This window comes from Puma concolor, chromosome B2 (genome assembly GCF_028749965.1).
Source record: "Puma concolor isolate L17-30 chromosome B2, mPumCon1.1.hap2, whole genome shotgun sequence".
NCBI lineage: Eukaryota > Metazoa > Chordata > Mammalia > Carnivora > Felidae > Puma > Puma concolor.
This window is the reverse complement of record NC_141671.1, coordinates 142,666,650-142,686,489: the sequence shown is the minus strand read 5'-3', so window position 1 is coordinate 142,686,489 and position 19,840 is coordinate 142,666,650. Positions and strand designations below refer to the sequence as shown.

The following is a 19,840-nucleotide window of genomic DNA, read 5'->3' as shown; positions in this document are numbered from 1 at the left end:
TGGGTTCTCTGTTTAGGTTCTCATAACACGAAAATCAGAGGGTCAGTGGGCTTAAGCTAGAGGTTCTGGAAAGAGTGCTTCCAAGCTCATTCAGATTATTGGCGGAATCCAGGCTCCTGTGGCTGCAGGAGTGAAGTCCTTGTTTTCTTGCCGGCTGCTGGTGGGGCCCACTCCCCACCCCTACAGGACACCCTCAGGTCTTTGCTCCACGGTTCCTGCCATGTCAGCAACGAAGAGATACCCTCTTGTTGAATGCCTCCCCTTCTCCTGATCTGTCTTCTTCTACCGCCGCCAGCTGGAGAAACACAGTGTTTAAAGGTCTCATTTGATTAGCTGAGGCTTTCCCACACAATCTCCCTTTTGAGGAATTCAAGGTCAGCTGATTAGTAACCTTAATTACATCTGCACAGTCTCTTTCTCCATGTAACACAACATAACCATGGGTGTCGCGCAAGGGGATGAAGACCAAGGGGGCCAGCTTAGAACTCTGCCTACCACACCAAGTTGTGAGACGATGCTGCCACATCCCTTTCTGTTGCCAGAGAGCGCCGACCTCAGGGTGTGTGAAGAAGACATGCCTGGTTGAAATCGTGGCGGACGTGTGGCGGAATTTCGCACTTTTGTCAGCTCTGCTTTATTTCCAACCAGACGTCCGTTGCATGGAGGAAAAACGAACATGTAAGGAAAGGTCTTAGATGGTTTTCCATTCATCTTTCAAGGTTATAAGCATGTGAAAGGCTTCCTTATGCCCATAAAGACTTTGGCAGCGTTACTGACTTGACCTAGAGGGGAAGACAAACTTGAAAGAGCAAAAAAAATTCCTCTGAGGGTGTGTATACTATTCACAAATCCCTTTTGTCTTTCCCCGGACCAAGTATCCTTGCCTTTGCTACATTTTTAAAAGAGTCACGTCATTCCAACAAAAAGAACAAAATCTTATCGCAAGGGGTAGGCGGTAGTGTTGGTGTCAGAATTCAGTTAAGAAACAATAACTCAGACGTCTATAAGTAAAATGTACTGTAGTAATGGTGTTCGCTTTTCCAGCATGGCTGTACCATGTTGATTCATTGAGGGAAGAAATGGTATTTATATTCTCTCACTGAGTCATGGCATCCGCTCTGAAATTTGACAGTCATGCGAGTGGGCAGAAGAAAAGGGGAAGGCTGAGTACCTAGTGCGGCAGAACAAGGAAATAGTCTCTTGTCCAATATCCTTGGAATCAGTTGCTGACAGTGTAGCCAGTTGGATGCAAGTAGGATAAATACTGCCAGTCAACACATTCATAATGCTTTGGGCAGAGCCTTGGGCAGAGCACTGCATAAGGTGTTGCTGGGATTTTTCAAAACTGTCCAAGTCCTTTTTGACTATGAAAGGAGCTCTTTCCTTTCATTGGGGTTGCTTAACTTCATTTAGGAAGAGTGTTAGGACCTTTCTCATAATCTGTGAATCCCAGCTAATGGATGAATGCAAATATTGTTATCATCTCCCATTGACAGAGGACTCCATTGTTACAATGGACAGAAGTGTTAATCCTTTTGTAATTAATACCTTATTGGGGTCTGCGTAGGTCAAGGATGTGGTTGGATTTTGGCAAATTAACTTTGAAGTCGTTTCCTTAACTCCCATACTCCCATTTTTTCTTTTCTTTATTTCTTTTTTAAAAATAACTATTGCATATAACTTTGTCCTTTTTCCTTTACCAATGATATAAGACCTAGTATATATATCGAAATGAAACTAAACTGGACAAAAGGCAAATATGAAGGACACATGTCTTTTTCTAGAATACTTGATAACAAATCACGTAGATAAATCCAACACAGAGGAATTACTGTGCTCATGTGGTAAAGATTCACCACCGGCATGATGATTTGCGGTTTATTATATCGGTCTCCCCAGGAGTGATCAGAAAGAATGTTTCTTCTAAATTCTATCACTGACAACATTCTCTTAAATCCAAATGGAAGCTGAAGCCCAATGTATTGTATTAACTAATGAGCTCATCAATTCATGAATATTTGTTCCTTTAAGGATTGTGTGACATATATTTTTCTGTCTTGGTTGTAACGTGCAACTGGGGCGATGCAAAACCAGTGAAGAGCCTGATGGTGTATTTCAGTTCATGAGTGCTGAGTGTGGCTCAGAGACGAGAGACAGGTGTCTGGGAAGGTGCCCAAGGGGAGTGGACATGAAGGAAGCCCACTGGGGAGTACGATCTGGATGGGTGGGAGCTCTGTAGGGTGGGCTTAGCAGGCCGGGAATGGCAAGAGTGAAGGCAGGATCACAATAGCATTGTTATAATTGAGAACCATATGTATGTATAGGTGGCGTACAAAATAGTGAGGCGCAACATGGGCTTAGCACACAGGAAGAGCTTGGTTTAAATCTACACCATTTTATGAAATGCAACTTGGGCACATTACTTAACTGCCTTGGATTTCAGTTTCCCTATCTGTAAAATGAGAATAAAGACAGTAATTATCTAAAGGTTGTGAGGAGGACTGAGTGAGATAATATCTAGAAAGCACTAAGAATGCGTCTAGCATGTGGTAAACATTCAATATCATTTAGCTTCTATTATTATTATCACGATGATGATATAAAAATAGTCAAGGGGATGATCAACCAAGAGCTCCATTACGCACATGGATAGAATTAAAACATCTAACAACTGTTGAATGCTCTCTACATGCCAAACATTCTTTGGGAGTATGTGACATGTATTATCTTATTTACCACTCACACCAATGCTATGGGGTAGGCAGCATTTTTATCCCCATTTCACATATGGGGCCAAGAGAGGCATGGGAAGTTATAGAAGGTCTAACAGTTTGTAAGAGACAGGGCTGGGATTTCAACCCAGGCAGTCCAGTGCTGGAATCTGGCTAGTCACTCTTCTGGACCACTCTGAACTCTCACTCAACTGCTTCTTAGGGAGCAGGGGGGCTATCAATGATCAATTCCCTGTCTGCATGGAGCATATTGAGCATCCCCCAGATTGTGGGGCACCCACCTCTACCTCAACCCTTACTAAAAATGTCTATCCTTTATTAACTACACTAATGAGTGGTAATGGGTTCAAACATTTTGAAGAATTAGGAACTTTGTTTCAGATGAAGAATTAAAATAAAGATATAGATTCTTTGAAATTTATTTATTTATTTTGAGAGAGCATGAGTGGGGGAGGGGCAGAGAAAGAAGGAGAGAGACAACCTCAAGCAGGCTCCATGCTGTCAGCGTGGAGCCTGTCGTGGGACTTGATCACACAAACTGTGAGATCATGACCTGAGCTGAAACCAAGAGTCAGACACTCAACTGACTGAGCCCCCCAGGCACCCCCTAGAGTTTTTTTCAATAAAATTTTTAAAGAATTGTAAGAAGGGGTAGAGAGGGAAATAGAGTAATATATATTAATTCTACAAGGCTCATGAATCTGTTGAAAGTCCATTATTTAAAAAAAAATTTTTTTTAACATTTATTTATTTTTGAGACAGAGAGAGACAGAGCATGGACGGGGGAGGGTCAGAGAGAGGGAGACACAGAATCTGAAACAGGCTCCAGGCTCTGAGCCGTCAGCACAGAACCCAACGCGGGGCTCCAACTCACGGACCGCGAGATCACGACCTGAGCCCAAGTCGGCCGCTCAACCGACTGAGCCACCCAGGCGCCCCGAAAATCCATTATTTTATTGCTTGTGTTGGAAACGCTTCAGCATACCCAATTAATGTAGATGCCAAGCATTTGCCATGTGCCAGCCACTGAAAAAGACTGGCCAGTCTCTGATTCTCAAGGAGTGGCCAGTCTAGTTGAAGATACGGAATACTAGAAGAGAGTTTGGTATCTGCACTGTATACAGACCCAGACCTGAAGCACAGGTTCCCGACTTGCTAGCTGTGTTCTCCAGGCTTTGATGTTTCTGAGATTGATGATGTTTTGATGATCGTTTGTTTGATTTCTTTACAGGGAAAATGGCGATAATAACACCTACCTCCCAAGGTTGTTAGAAGTAAATCCACTGAAGTAATATCTACAAAGCCTCTGGTACCATTCTTGAAATGTAGTGATTCTTATTAAATAATATCCATTATGATTATTATCATTTGACATACATCCTTATATACCTCAGAAGAGTAACCAGCCATGACAAGGACATCAAACCAGAGGTGCAAACAATAACTAGGCATTCAGTTCCCAGAGGCGAGAGAAAGGGAAGAGAGTGTCCAGAGGTGATTTTTCTGAAAAAGGTAGAGTTTGGAGTTTGAGGTTGCTTTCCTGAATGGTTTCTAAAAACTCCTAATGTTTTAGGATTAAAAGGGTCCTGAAGTCAAATTTGTTTAGGCACCACTGGCGAAAAAAGGTTAAACAGGTTTCCTCACTGTGTGACTTCTCAGGGCCATTTCATGACAATTACATAATAACTCTCCAAACAGAAGATTCAGTAGGGAGTGTCCCCAACATATTCATCCTTCTGTTCTTTCATGGAGCTCCCATGGGCTGGGGTAGTGGAGCAAACTCTGGGAGATGTGAAGGGAGACTGTATCTGGAAGGATGGATGGCCAAGTAGCGGATGGAGATGGGGCAAAGGGCATGGAAGGAGGAGAGACAGGAGTGTGATGAGCCACCAGAGACTGTGCTTAAGGGGCAGACTGGGGACACACTGGGGAGAGAACTGTATTGGAGAATTGGGGAAGGAATGGAAGGTTTGTTTTGGTTTTAGAAGTATTGTTTTTCTTTTTTTCTTTTTTTAAAATTTTTAATGTTTATTTTTGAGAGAGATAGAGTATGAACCGGGGGAGGGGCAGAGAGAGAGGGAGACACAGAATCTGAAACAGGCTCAGCTCAGAGCCTGATGCGGGGCTCAAACTCACGGACTTCGAGATCATGACCTGAGCCGAAGTCGGACACTCAACCGACTGAGCCACCCAGGCTCCCCGAAGTATTGTTTTTCTTAAGGAAGTCAGACTGATGGTCCAGAATGTTGTGGATGGGCTAGGACTGCAGCAGGAAAGCCTGTCAGGTTTTTGAGTTAATCCGAGCCTGAGAGGACCAGGTTCTTCTCAACCTTGTTTTTATTTATTTCGTTTTTTAAATTGGAGAGAGAGAGAGCGTGCGCGCATGAGTAGGGGAGAGGGGCTGAGGGAGAGAGCTCGAGAATTCAAGCAGGCTACACGCTCAGCGTGGAGTCACTTGGGGCTTGATCCCATGACACTGGGATTATGGCCTAAGCTGAAGTCAAGATCCGGATGCTCAACTGACTGAGCCACCTAGGTGCCCCTCAACTTTGTCTTTATATTATGATTTTTTAAGCTGATGATTGTGTGTTGACTGATGGGCTTGGGTTCTACCACTGCCAAGTGTCTGATTTTATCATAGGCACTCAGCATTTATACCACATCTCCAAGGCAACACCTTCATTAACTCATGGATGTATCTTAGAACAATTCTACTTCTCTAAGCACCCCTGCCTCTCTCTCTCTCTCTCTCTCTCTCTCTCTTTTAACAAAATCATTGGGAATAAAAAAAAAAAAAAAAAAAAAAACACAACAGGTGGAAACATTCACAGTTAGGTACACAGTTTCTGGCCAGCCTATCTAAACTTCCAGAGGCCACACACCCTTTATGGTACATTTCATGTTTGCAGATCTGTCATTTGAAATGCCTCCTGGACAATGTCGGCAATAGACCAAGCAGAGCACACAAATGGGATGGCCTACCAGCCTTCATGGCCCATTGAGTTATCAAAGGAACAAAATCCGAGTTTTTTCAGTGTGAATGAGAATTTAAAAGAGAACGAAGAGAAAGTGCCGATAAATCACAATTTACAATTGCTGGAAATCCCAGCGAAGCAGGACTCGAGGACTGTCTCGTCTCGTGATCTTCATGGAAGGAACAATGATTGTTTTTGTGGAATTCTCCCCCTCCTCCCCACTTCCCATCCCCTTTCTCTCTGCCCCTCTCTGCTCCTCTCTCTCCATCCTTATTGGGATTAGCAGGCCTGCACCTGGTGAGCAATACATGCTGGATGAACTCCCTGTCTTCTTTCCCTCATTCACTTTGACCTTGACCTGGAAGGTAGCCTTCTACCGCGCAGGAATTTGCAGCAATAGTTTCACACTGTTTGATCACTTGGCTATTGGGCGTGTGAATTGCTTTTTAAAAAATATACACAGAAATTTCTATTTCCTTGTTTAACAAGTGAGGGGTGAAATAAAGGAGTTCTTCCTAGATCTAGAGGTTACAAACAAAACAACAACAAATTCTAACCGCCGTCCAGCCAACAGCTGCCCAATTAATGTCATGTGCGTTTACGGCAAAAGTGGCCAGTGACAACATAGCAGAAGGCAGCTCAGGTCACAAATCCAGAACAGGAAATATATTTTCATCTTGTTATTTATGACCCAGCCTTAAAGGAAAACAGATGGTACTACTTTCAGGACTGTTTTGCTCTTGTTTCAAATGGCTAATTCAAATCGAACACGGGATTCTATTCTTAGTCAAGGCAGCTGCTGCATTGTCTGAGCCGCGTTGTTTTTCCCAACAACATCCCCTCCCCTGAACAGAGCAGCCCAGCCGAGGGAGACCACAGCTACGTCACCAGCACACAGCAGCCCTAGGAGAATTGCCTCTGCTGGCAGGAGAGTCTCATACCGAGGGGGGGACAGCACTTAGGGCAAAATGTGGCCCCCTTTTGAGTATAATCCACAGCTTCCACTCTCTCCACTCGTGCAGGGAATCCCGTCAAAAGCATGACTTTCCCTTTGAAAGCGGTAGTTCATTCCAATTTTAGAGCAGTGTGACCTCTCAGGGACTCTTCTAGGATGGAGAAGATTGCAAAGATGGGAACAGAAGTCAGAGAGGGCTAAGAGGAAATGGAATGTGAGAGAAGCTCCTACAAGACAAAGGAAAAAGCAGATACTGCTGAAGTGCTTCTCCCTGGGTGGCCATATTGCCCTGCTGGTTTTCTTTAGCCAAAGGCTGTATTCAGGGGACTCACTGACAAGAGGTTGAAAAGTAAACATTTGGAGGAACAATTCTTCTAAAAAAAAACCATTTTTGAAAACCATCGAAATAACATATGTACATAATTTTAAAAATAAAATACTTCCTGTTTTTTTCGCCACTCTCTGAGAGAGAGCCTCAACTTCATCCTCCTACGAGGCGTCCCCTCCCTGCCATCCTACACACTAGAAACAGTCATCTCAGATTCTTCCAGTGTCAACTCCAGGTATTCCATATTTCGGAGAAATATGCTTATATTGTTGACGCTTTAATTTTAGACAATATATCTCAATGTTCTCTAGTGGTGTTTGAGGATTTAGCTTGCCTACAACTCCTTGTCTACAACCTACTCATTCTCCTTATTGAGTTATAGTACACTTTTGGTTATCTGGCGGTTTTTATATTATTATGAGTAAGTAAATCTTTTTGTTGTTGTTGTTGCCAAAACATATAGCATAGTGTTACTAGACTTCTTTTCTCGTACAACTTTTTGTTTTTCCTGGAGTTGACTGTCGTGCAATTTTAAAATTTACTTATTTTTATGTGTTTTTTAAACTAATTTTTCCTCTTTGGAATTAAAAACTTGTCAAATGCATAACCATAATTTTTTTTCAAATAATCAAAGACATCCAATAATCTACTAGCTTTCCTCCCCCTCCAGGCCCCTTCTCTCTGTGAAATTTCCCTTCTCCCTCATGCCTCTTGCTTTGATCTATTTGTTGGCTCGGTCCTTTGACGAAAGCCTAATTTAGGACTTCCTGTTACTTTTTCTTTCTGTTGGCTCCTTTTCCCAAGATTCCATTTCCTATGAAAGCATACTAAATGCAGATATGCATGGGAAGCAAAATGTTTGATTCCTTACATTCCTGAAATTATTGTTATTTTACCCTCACATTATACTATTGTAGCTTGACATGGCAGAGACAATGAGAGTTCAAAACTAGTGAAGTTGAGCGTATACCAACAGAAATCCTTCAGAATAAAATGGAGACTTAAATGTAAAACCTAAAATCATAAACTTCCCTATGAAAACTTAAGGGGAAAGCTTTGTGACCTTGGGGTTAGCAAAAAATTTCTTAAATATATAACTGAAAGCATGATACATTACAAAACTAAATTTTACCAAAATAAAACACGTGGACTCATTCATAATACTGTGAAAAGACAAGCCATAGACTGGTAGAAAGTATTTGCAAAACACATATCTAATAAAGAACCTGTAAGCGGATACATTGTTAAATTAATTAAACAGGAGGCCGTAGACTGAGGTTGCTCTAATGCCTTGGAAGCTGATGTTAGCAAACCAAAATTTAAGCCTGGTAGTGCTTCTAGGTTAAGAAATCAAAGCCTAATGGCAATCAACCACAAAGAACCTTTCCCTAGCCTTTTCCTAATAAGGCAAACGCTTAAACTACAGCCAACCAAATAATATTGCTTCTGTCCTTTCTCTGTACAGGTCTTTCCCCTGACTCCTGTTGGTAGAGTGTTCCTAACGGCTTCTGGTTTGGTGCTGACCAACTGGAATGAATTTTTGTTCAAATAAACTCTTAGAATTTTTAATATACCTCACTTTATCTCGTAATGAACTGGTGTCACAAATGGAGACTCCTGATGGCCCCCAGGAGCAACAAGTAATGAACAGTCATAAGGTACCCACTGAGTCTGTGGGCTTATGGCTTTCTAACTGTCTCTGGAGATCATGTCAAGTCCGTCTTAGATATTCAAGCTCAACAGCTTTTGTGTTATAAGCTCTTAGACTTTGTACGAGCATTTCTTTTTCTGGAATAGATCTGGAGTCAGACTGGGTTTGACTTAACATGGATAGGGTCCAGTGTGAGATCTCAGGTTACTCAAATTTTGTTTTAGGAAAAAAGAGGACAGAGGGAGGGATAGGGGTGGGGGGAGGAGAGAGTCAGAGACAGAGAAAACTCAGTTCCTCTGAGTCCAAAGAGTCTGGGAATCTTCCCTGTTGGACTCTTGCTAACTGTATGTATACAAATTATGGGCCCAGACCTGTGTTAGTCTGAACAAGTGGGTTAACTTTACAAAGATAATTTAATTTTTTTAAGTTTATTTTTCCTTTTGAGAGAGAGAGAAGGGGGAGGCAGGGGGCAGAGAGAGAGGGAGAGGGAAAATCCCAAGCAGGCTCTGCACTGTCAGCACAGAGCCTGATGCAGGGCTGAAACTCACAAACTGAGATCATGACCTGAACTGAAATCAAGAGTGGGACACTTAACTGACTGAGCCAGCCAGACGTCCCTATCAAAGATAATTTTAAATTACAGTGGTCACAGTGGGAAACTTTTAACCTGAATAAGCATATCCATTTACTAGATGCCCTAGAGAAAAAGAGGTCTCAGCCTAGAAGACACTGTAAAGGGTAGAGAGAAAATGACTTTTCTTCCTCTGTAGTTTCTGGTGACTAGGTTGGGACATGCTGAGACACCACACTCAACGCTGGAGACTGCAGATAAGATCCTAGGAAAACTGGCAGAAGCCGGGAAAGGGTGAATATCCTTACCAAAGTCAGCTCTCTTGGATCTTTGCCTGTAGCGCCTGGTTTGAGAAAAGAAAGATGACATTTCATGCTGTCCCTTACTTTTCAAATTCAGACTCTTACGGATTTGGGTTCGGGGTACTCATCGGTTACTGATCCTTTCTCTTCCAGGAACAGCTATCACTTCCTTATGTAGTTCTGAGAACTTAGCTGGGCTTTCTGCCTGTCATGCACATACTCCATTTGTGGCCAGTGTCCTATGGACTGTTGACACCTCTCATGGGACTTGAGACTTAAGGACTTAAGTCCAGATTCCAGTGGTTCTGAATCCTGGGAAGACTACATATTTGTACCCTCTTTGGGGAAAGTCTATGGGTAAGCCATAAAAGGCTTATTGGTTTTGGTTGGTGTACCGTTGGTTTCAAAGAAAAAGGAAGTGAAAAGGGAGTTCAATACTGCCGGGAATATTTATTGTTTGTCCAAGCTAAAATGTGATAATAAGATATTTTAAAGGACTAAAAAAAAGAATGAGTTCCGTGGTCAAAAGGTGACCAAATTGGAAGCTTATATTAAAAGTCTGATAGAAATGTTTTTAGGCCTTTTCCTTTGAGCTAAAATGAAACTATATGCCCACGGGAAAAGAAAACATTCTGCCATTATGGAAGGATTTAGTAAAACATTCCAAAGACACACAACTCTGAACGAGAACATAGGAATCTTCCGATTTCCATCTTAATTGGAAATCTTCTCCCTAAGAAGCAAATTGAAAACACTGTAGCTGGATGGGTGGGTCCATCCTTTGAGATCATTCAGGTTGCAACTGATACCTTTGAAGAATTAAAAATCACTTGTCTTACAAATCAAGTCCTTACAAGAACAGAGATGTGGCTCTAGGAGCAATTCAAGCTCACCTATCCTTTTTATTAATCCCCCAACCTCTCCTATTCATCTCTGAAGGCTTGCAGATTGTAAGAGATCTGGACTTTGGAAACAGAAGTCCTTCTTGGAGAAACTTACACTTTTTCTCTGCCTTTGAGATGGAAATGTTCTACCGGGGTTTCTCCAGGAACCAAAAGCCACCTCTTATAAATGCAAACTTTAGGCAGGTAATTCTTATCAGAACAACAAGGACAACAGGCTATTTGGAAACTAGGTGAATGGAAATGTTAAAAGTCTTCTCTGCAAATATTAGTAAAAACTTATGCTCTCTGAGCAGGAAAACTTAACTTACCCCACCTGCCAGAAACCAATTTGGATTCAGCTGTTCTTTTATAAACTAGCAAGATTTGCATGATCTTACCTGTCTCATGACTAAAATGAAATTTTAAAATGAAAGCTATAAGATCTTTGTTTGTATCTGACTGTTTAGTTATGTCTGTATATGTATGTTATGTATATGTTATAGATGAGTGATTTTTTTTCCCTTTGGATGGCAATACCAAAATTTGTAAAAGATCTCTATTTAATTGGCTTAAAGAAAAATAAGCGATTATATACATTAAATATTTCCTCAGAAATGTAGGAACTAACCCAAATGTTTTTCAAGTTCACACGATCTGGGATAATCTTCAGTAAATAAAACCTAACTTAAATTTGCTGCTTTAATCAGAATATGCATGTCTTCAGAGTTATTAAGATTAAAAACAGCACATCAGTAATGTGACCTTAATCTACCTGAGTTTCTTAAAAGTCAAATAAACGTGGGGTGCCTTGGTGGCTCGGTTGAGCATCTGACCCTTGATTTTGGCTCGGGTCATGACCCCAGGACCATGGGATGGAGAGCCCATGTCAGGCCCCTCACTGAGCATGGAGTCTGCTGGAGATTCTCTCTCTCTCTCTCTTTCTCGCTCTCTCTCTCCCCCCCATCTTACTTGCGCTATCTTTCTCTTAAAAAAAAATAAAGTAAAATATGCTCATGTTATCCTTGTTACAAATTTTTCCATCAAGAAAAATAACTTAAGATGATGGTTAGCTGTTTAATATTTTGTGAGATTTTCGTGAGTCAGCTAAACATAATTTGTTAAGAGCAAGTAAATCAAATAGACGTAAGTAAGATAAAAATTTATAAGTGAACATTTCAATAATAATTTAATGGTATATCTACTTAAAAATAGTTTCCGAAGTCTTTTTGGTAACTTGAAACCTTAATGTTATAGTAAGTTAATTAAATGAAGGTATTCATGGATTGTCTAGAGCATTTCCAAATAAGATAAAATTCTTAAATGTTAATTTCTGGACATAGATTTATCTACTTCTGGCTTCTTCTTAGAAGAACTTAACATATTGGCGTTTATTTGTAAACTTATACCAAGTTGAAAAATTTACTCTAAGGTAGAATAGACTTCTAGAAATTATGAAATGTATTTATAAATTTTCCAGTGCACGGACAGCCAGTTTGACGGTCTGTTATTGCTTATTGTGGTGTCTCCCCCAATCAGATGGAGGCCCCCAAATGTGGGGTGAATGGATCAGGTGGAAGATGGCAGCGTGGGTGGTGAAAGAATTCACCATAGGCAGAGCAAAGGAGATAGAAGTTTACTGAATAAACTGCAAGGGAACGACAGGTAAGACAGCAAAGCAGAGACTGTCTGCCACAAGACAGAGGGTGGGGACCATATTTAAAGGGGGAAGGTGAGGAGGTATGGGAATGTATGGAATTTCCTTTTTTGGTAACTGTGCCTGGCTGTAAGTAGCCCATTGGTCAGCTAGGGCTTATGGGTATTTTGAGGTGGGTCACCAAATAAGTCCGTGTGTAATCAGCCAGGGGGTCTTACTCAGGTTTCCATTGCTCAAGCCTGTTGCCTAAAAGTGGCCTCTACACTCACTTCTTAGTTTTGATTAGAAATGAAGGTTTCTAAGGGTTAAGAATTCTAGTCAATATATGTAATTAAAACTTGTAGAAATAATAAGGGTGAAAGGAAACAACTGTGTATGAAAAGCAGATAAGGAAAATGGTGGTCCTCTTTTTTGGATAAAGAAAAGTACTAAGGGCATTTTTGTTGTTTTTGTTGTTCAAGGAAAACGGGTAATTTTGTCCTAATGTAGAGTGACTGGTTGTTCCAGAGTGAGAAAAAGGAAACATATAAGACAACAGATGTAAAAAATTGTAGCAGGTTTGTGGAAAAGGACCCTTAGGAAAGGAATTTCATGTGTGATCAAGCTGGCTAAGATTAGAATGGATTTATTTAAAGAATAGGCCTTAATACCAAGAGTATCCTGATACAAAATCAGAATGTGGTTTTCTCTTGTTAAAAGGACATAGTTTTCTTGGACTATTGGTCTTGATAAGAGATTGTGAAATGATTTTCTTTACCTTTTTGGTAGTCTGCTTAAAAAGCAAGGATTTTATCTTACCAGAATAATTTCCTGGGCTTAATGCTGTCTTTCTCAGGTCTTCAATTACTTGGGAGAACACAGTCTTCTCAATATTAAAGGAGCTAATTTCCCCCCACAACTATGTCGCCTTCTGCATTTGCCTTTAAAATCTATTGTCACTTTGGTCAAAAGATTATTATTTCATAATGATCTGTCACCCTATTTGATCAATGTTCAAATATTTCTCCAGTTTGAAAACTTTCCCCAAATTCCAAATGGAGTCTTTCTGGCCATAAACTAGCTTGGAGATCTAGACGGTCCCTGGAAAATCTAAAAGGATTTGTCTCTCACCTTATAAAAGAGAGATATTAAATGAACTAGGTTTATTTTGTATGTTAAATTACACGGAAAGCATGGTCAAATAAGTGATGATAAACTTTCTTAAGTTACATGTGTATGGATGTATGTTACTAATATAGGTATTTCAGGAAGCTTTTACAATTCATAGAAATTTGTCAATACTCTGATTATTATCTTAAATTACCGGATGTCATAGAAATAACTAAATCTCCTTATAAGATGAACTCTCATCAAATTTCTAACCATGTTTTACTTTGAGGCTTTTGCAAAAGTGCTTTTTCTTCAGAGAAAGCCGTGGAAAGGACTCTGATAAGTACTCTAGAATACATGTTTCTGAAAATCTCGAGACTGTACCATTGGCCTGGGTCGGAATTTGTAGAACTTTTTAAAGGGAAAATTAGGTTCAAGTAGAATAAGAATTAATAACATGGATTGACAGAACAGGTAAGGATGAATATAATTTTCCATGACTCTTTGTTTGAAACATTGCCGGTTCTTTAATATTTTGGTTTTCCAGGTGTAAGAAAATCTTTTGCTCTTTTCTTTTTAACCTATCTATGCTTTACAGCAGTTTGGCAAGGTATACTTTTATAAACAGGATTGAGACATTTATTTTTTTCTCTTTACCCAATCCCTCCAGAATTCAGAAAGTTACTGAATATTCTTATTCTCAGGGCATTGTAGTTATTTACATAAGTTTAGTAAGAATCTGTTTTGCTTAAACCACAGGCCACAATTGGATACTTTGGTTATATTATACGAAGGTTTTGACTGAAATGTCATCTTTGAGAATGACATACATAAAACCAGATATGACCAGACAGTTTTAAGAAACTAAGGTTGACTTTATGGAACCAATAAAGCTCTTTCAAGAACCCACCTGGTATCTTGCTTACAGGGTTCCAAACATTACCAAGAAAGGTGAGGAAGAAAGGTCACTGCTTGGCAGCCATAGGAAACTCAGGATATTTGGGGGACTTCAAAACAGAGAGGAATCAACCAAATCTATAGGTCTTGTAGACAAAGTTTGATGCTGAGGCCTTGGCTTGGCTTCTTAGCCATGAGAGGCTTTTAAAAATCCAATGTATTTATGAAAAAATTCCAACAAAGATGACTTCTACAGAGCTGATATGGTCAATCACTATTCTTGCTGCCCTTACATAAATAATCAGGCCAAGTTTAACGAGACTGGAATTATTTTGCAAACAAATTAGTCTTCCTGTGATTATCTTTGGTAGAAATGAAGATGACTGTAGAGAAAAAAAAAATTTGTTTCAGTAGGAAACTATAACACAATCTCGTGGATACTAACGTCCTGTAAACCAGTCCGGATCTGGAATTCTAGTTTCCTCCAATATCTGGCTATGACTCTCCAAACTTATGTCTCTTATGTTTTCCAATTTTTCTGATTTGCAATCACTAAGAACAAATGCTTCCCTGGAGCCTTGTTGGGAGGGACCATACCTGGTCCTCTTCCTTACTGTGATTGTAATACAACTTCAGGGTCTTGAACCTTGAATCCCCATCTTCCAATTATACGGGGCTCCTCTAGACTCTTGGAACTCCCACCAACTGAGGATCCAATATTTTTTTTTTTCAACGTTTATTTATTTTTGGGACAGAGAGAGACAGAGCGTGAACGGGGGAGGGGCAGAGAGAGAGGGAGACACAGAATCGGAAACAGGCTCCAGGCTCCGAGCCATCAGCCCAGAGCCTGACGCGGGGCTCGAACTCACGGACCGCGAGATCGTGACCTGGCTGAAGTCGGACGCTTAACGACTGCGCCACCCAGGCGCCCCAAGATCCAATATTAAAATACACTAAGGAGGTTCCTCCCCGGAAGCAGATGACACCGTGAGAGGTGGGTAGTTCTACCAGGATCATGGATCCAGATCCTCATCTCTGATATGTAACTATTATTCCCTTTGCCTTTTCATGACTTGTCTCTCTTTACTCTCTGTTAATGCGTGGGAAGACACTATTCCTTAACTCTGGCAGCTATCACTAATTCTACTGTTAAGGCTACAGCTGTGCAACAAAAGTCCCTAGGCTTTCTCGCCAAGGTGGCTTTCGATAATAGAATTGGTTTGAATTAGTTCTTGGCTAAACAAGGAGGCGTCTGTGCCATGGCAATACCCGGATCAATAACTCTGGTTTTGTGGCGAACGCAAGAAATTAACAACCCCCCTACTTGGCTAAATTGGGCTGATGACCCTTCAGGCACATTCTTTGATTTGTCTGATAACCAACTGGTTTGGTTCGTAGGAGCCCTGGGTAGGGGAACATAATCCAGTCCCTTGGTTTTAGCCTCCTGATAATCATCATTGTAGTCTCCTGGTGGGCTGTGTTCTCTCAAGGGTCTTGCATGTGCATTTGCAGCCACATCAGATGGCCTCGCTGTGCTTGGAGAAACAAATGAACAACCAGAAGGTCAACAAAAACAGCTCTTCCGTGCACCTGACATCATGACCCATGAATTTCCCAATGAGACAAGAACAACTTTATCCTGATGGTGACCGAGAGTGGCACTGATGCCACATTTGGGGCCAATCGCTCATGTATGAGAGAATGACCAAAATGGGGAACTCTTAAATTCTCAACAAAATTCTCCTCTTAGAAGGAGGCCATGAGACTGAGGTGGTTCTAATACCCCGGGAGTTTGGGTAAGCAAACCCAAGCCAAAGGCTGTAAACGCCTCAAGGATAAGAGATCAAAACCTAAGGACAACCAACCAGTTGAGCTTTTCCAAGTCCAGCACACTGAAGCTACGGTCAATCAAATAATTTCCTTGCTTGGCTTCCACATCTTTTCTATAAAAGTCTTTCCCCTAGCTCCTGTTGGGGGAGCACTTCTGGCCAGTTCTGACTGGGCACTGCCTGATTTGAATTGATTTTTACTCAAATAAATGCTTAATATTTCTAATATGTCTCTGTCTTTTAACCATGTAAAGAACTCTGACATTCAACAGTCAGAAAATACACAACGCAATAAAAACTTGGCCGAAGATTTGAACAATTCACCAAAGATCTATGGATGACAAATAAACACACGAAGAGATGCCCAACACCAGCCAATAGGCAAACATAAACAAAAGTCACAGTGAAATACCACTTCGCACCTATTAGAATGAAAAATTAAATAGACTCATCACAGGAAGTATCAGCAAGGATTAGGAAAGCTGGAGCTCTCATCTACCGCTGGTGGGCATGTAAAATGTTCCAACCGCTTTGGAAAGCAGTCTGTTACCAAATTAAACTTACACTTACTATATGGTCAGCCGTTGCACAAATAGATATTTACTCCAAAGAAAAGAAAGTGTGTGTCCATTGATATACATAACATGAATGACTCTCCAAGTAATGATGCCGAGTGAAGGAAGCAAACAAAAGCGAGTGCGTGGCGTAAGTCCATTTATATAAAACTCGAGTTAATGCAAATTAATCCCTACTCACAGGAAGCAAATCAGAGGTTGTGGGGGAGGGGAGAGGACTTGAGGGAAGGATTTTAAAGGGCTCCTTGTGTTGGTGTGGTCACGGTTTCATGGCTGTTTACATACGTCAAAACTTATCTAATTGTCCACTTCAAATGTGTGCTGTTTTTAACGTGTCGTCTAGAACTCAATAATATTTTTGTAAAGTTTTTAAAGAGAAAGCACCCCACAGATGTATCTGGAATCATGCATTTTCTTAATTCTAAGAATACTTTCAAATCGCTGGTATCTATTCATCCATCAACATCTATTCAGCCAAGCACTGAGCAAAACCGGCCCTGACTTACCTGGCTGTCTGTCTAGTGGGGGAGAGAGCCAATGGTATATATAAAGTAATAATGGTATGTTATGCTTACAGAGCACCTGTATTTGTGAGGCGGTAATTAAAATAGATTTTACTGATTTTACCGATTTTTTTTGTTGTTATTTTACTGATGAGGAAACGGAGGCAGGAAAGGGTAGGTATCTCACCCAACGTGGCTCAGTAAGTGGCGGTGTGAGATCGGAACCCAGGCAGCGTGGCCGCAGGGGTTGGATCCTACCCAGCTCACTGCTCCACCTCCTGGGTGGCAAACTGAGAGGTGCCTTGTGGTGCAGAGGCCAAGACAGGTCACAAGGGCCCTCTGCCTCATGCAGGTGCCACCCGGAGGAGAGGCCGCCTCAGGGAAGTGAAGGGCAGTGAAGGCGGATAGGAGCCATGCAGGTGAAAGAGGCAGCCTCACATCAGACCTGGTTCTGTGTCTCTGGTCACACTCTCCATTTCTCTCCCCGACTCTCACTGTCCTTCTCTTTCTCTGAAATGGGTAGGCCCGGGAGAGCATCTCTGCCTATGCTCTCGACCACTTCAGGAAACAGAACCAGGTGGGTCCCAAGGGCTGGAGGGCGGGCGTTCCTTTTGCATCACCCTTTTCTGCTGGAGTCTCTGAAGGCTTGAAGCAGGTGGAGAGACATAAGTGTTGGCCCAAGACCTTGGCCTTTCGACAACCAGGGGCGTTCCTACCTTTTCAGATACTCCCATTGAGCCTTCTGAGTCCCGCAGCTACTGAGAGCTGCACCCAAATCCAAAATCCGATTATTTTTTTTGAGGCAAATATGTAACTGATTATGATATGGTAATAGCGTCATTCGTGGCTCAGTCGGTGAAGCCTCCAGCTTCAGCTCAGGTCAGGATCTCACAGTTTGTGAGCTCGAGCCCCGCGTCGGGCTCTGTGCTGACAGCTCAGAGCCTGGAGCCTGCTTCCGGTTCTGTGTCTCCCTCCCTCTCTGCCCTTCCCCTGCTCGTGCTCTCTCTTTCTCTCTGCAAACTAAATGAAGCTTAAAAAAATTCAAAGTACTGGTGTGACCTTGTACTGTTCACATCATAATCTCGGATTTGCAATCACTAAGGGCCAGAGCTGATCGTACCCAGCTCCCCAAATCTCTAACCTAAACACATTACAGGATTAAAATTGACCATTAGCAGTGGTCCTAAAGAGGGTAGGGTACTATTGTAAAGGCTCTGTAACCTGCTGATATTGTTATAATTGTTTTCAAGGAAAAACTGGTTGCAGATGAGGCAAGGCAGCACAAAGGCCATTCAGTTTTGGTGGGGGGTTGAGGCAGGCAGCTTAGGGGCCCCACTCAACCTCCAGTCCCTGAAAGGTATATTGTTAATACTACATGACAGATAAATCATACCATGAACCCCAAGAAACGCCTAGAGGGAAATCAAAAAAATGCCGTTAGCAGACAGACTTTTTATGATTTTCCCAGGATACCGTTATGTTTCCAGAAACTCAGCTCGCCGCCTTACTGAATCACATACGTCACATTACCAGAAACAGTTGCTGACAAATACTTCATTTAAATGCTATTGAGATAAAGGCAGGAAGGCTGCGAACAGTTAGAGGCAGAAAAGTAACATATGTGTCCATTGGTATATTGTCCCAAATGGGGAGCACTTTTATCATTTTTTTCATTTGGTGTTGCTCTGCCAGGGGACTGGAAGACATATGTCACTTTTCCACCTTAACGGGGCATTTTCTAGTTTGTTTGGATTTATGTCACAAGCTTAATGAGATTTAAATGGAATTTTTGTGTGTGAATAATATGAAGCATTAATGCAAAAACTTTAGTTTGCTGTGCTGCTGGCAGAATTTGCATAAGGGTTTTTAAATATGAAAGAAGAATATGGAAGGCCCTTATCAATCACAAGGCATGAGCAATACTGGAGCCATAGAGGGAGCAGATCAAATTATGTAAGTAACTATAGTTTCGGAAAAAAAGGTGACGTCTGCAGATTTATGAAACTTGCCTCTGTTGGAGAACAGCAAAGTGGTGCCAGCCTGGATGGGAGACGAGGCACCCGCGGAGGACTCCAGCATCCTTGATAGGACTTTCAAGTTCTCACCTTCATCCAGACCAGCCTCCAACACATAAACGGACGGCCGTGCGCTCCTATTTCGTACTGTGCTGGGTAGACAGGGTTTCAAGGAGAGCACCTGGGGCCATTAACTCTCTTGGGAAAGGGATACACCTTGCTCCGCATTTGCAAACAACTCAGCATTTGCAGTTCTGAGAACCAAGGCACTTAAAGGGAGCGTGGAGGTCATTTGACAGCTCCCTTGACAGACTCAGGGTATTCTAAGATGTCTTTCTTGCACCCCCTGGGCCTTGGGGGATTTCCAAGACGTTGCCTTATTTGCTTTAGCCTTGTCACAGTGGTGCCCACTCTGGCATTTTATACGCCCTCTCCAGCAGGGCTCAGGAACAAAAGTAGGACCTTTGATCCACTCTTGGGGGATCAGAAGCTTTGCCGTCGGAAGTCGAGGCTTGCCTTTGCTTCATTCCCCTTCCGCGCTATGTCACCCTTCGCTGGGCAGTGAGTGGGAATGCCCTGCCGAGGCCCGACAGGCCAGGGCGAGGAAGCGCACGGTGTGCGGAGAGGACAGCCTTCCAGAATTTTTGAAAGTGTCCCCCATGCTGTCTTCAGTCCGAAGCTATAGCTTAATCAAGTCAGTGCAAGTCAGGGTACAGGGTGGCGCCCCGAGGCAGCCTGCTGGAAGTCTGTGCCCTCCCAAAGCTCTTAGGGAAATGAGATTATGATTTCAATCTTGATCACACGGCAGAGTCCTGATGTGAAGCCACATGAAGTCACTGTCTCCCCGGGACAACGGGAGGAGAATTAGAAGGAAGGCGCC

At 42.0% G+C, this 19,840-nt stretch overlaps 1 long non-coding RNA gene across 1 annotated transcript in view; it reads left to right on the top strand.

Moving 5' to 3' along the window:
- The window catches only part of LOC147581318 (uncharacterized), a 113,918-nt gene extending 96,846 nt beyond the window's left edge, over window positions 1-17,072 (top strand). The window contains exons 4-5 of the long non-coding RNA XR_015251671.1: window positions 11,935-12,060; window positions 15,551-17,072. This is a non-coding gene — a long non-coding RNA (uncharacterized LOC147581318). The remainder of the gene's footprint in view (window positions 1-11,934; window positions 12,061-15,550) is intronic.
- The last annotated feature ends 2,768 nt before the right edge of the window (window positions 17,073-19,840 follow it).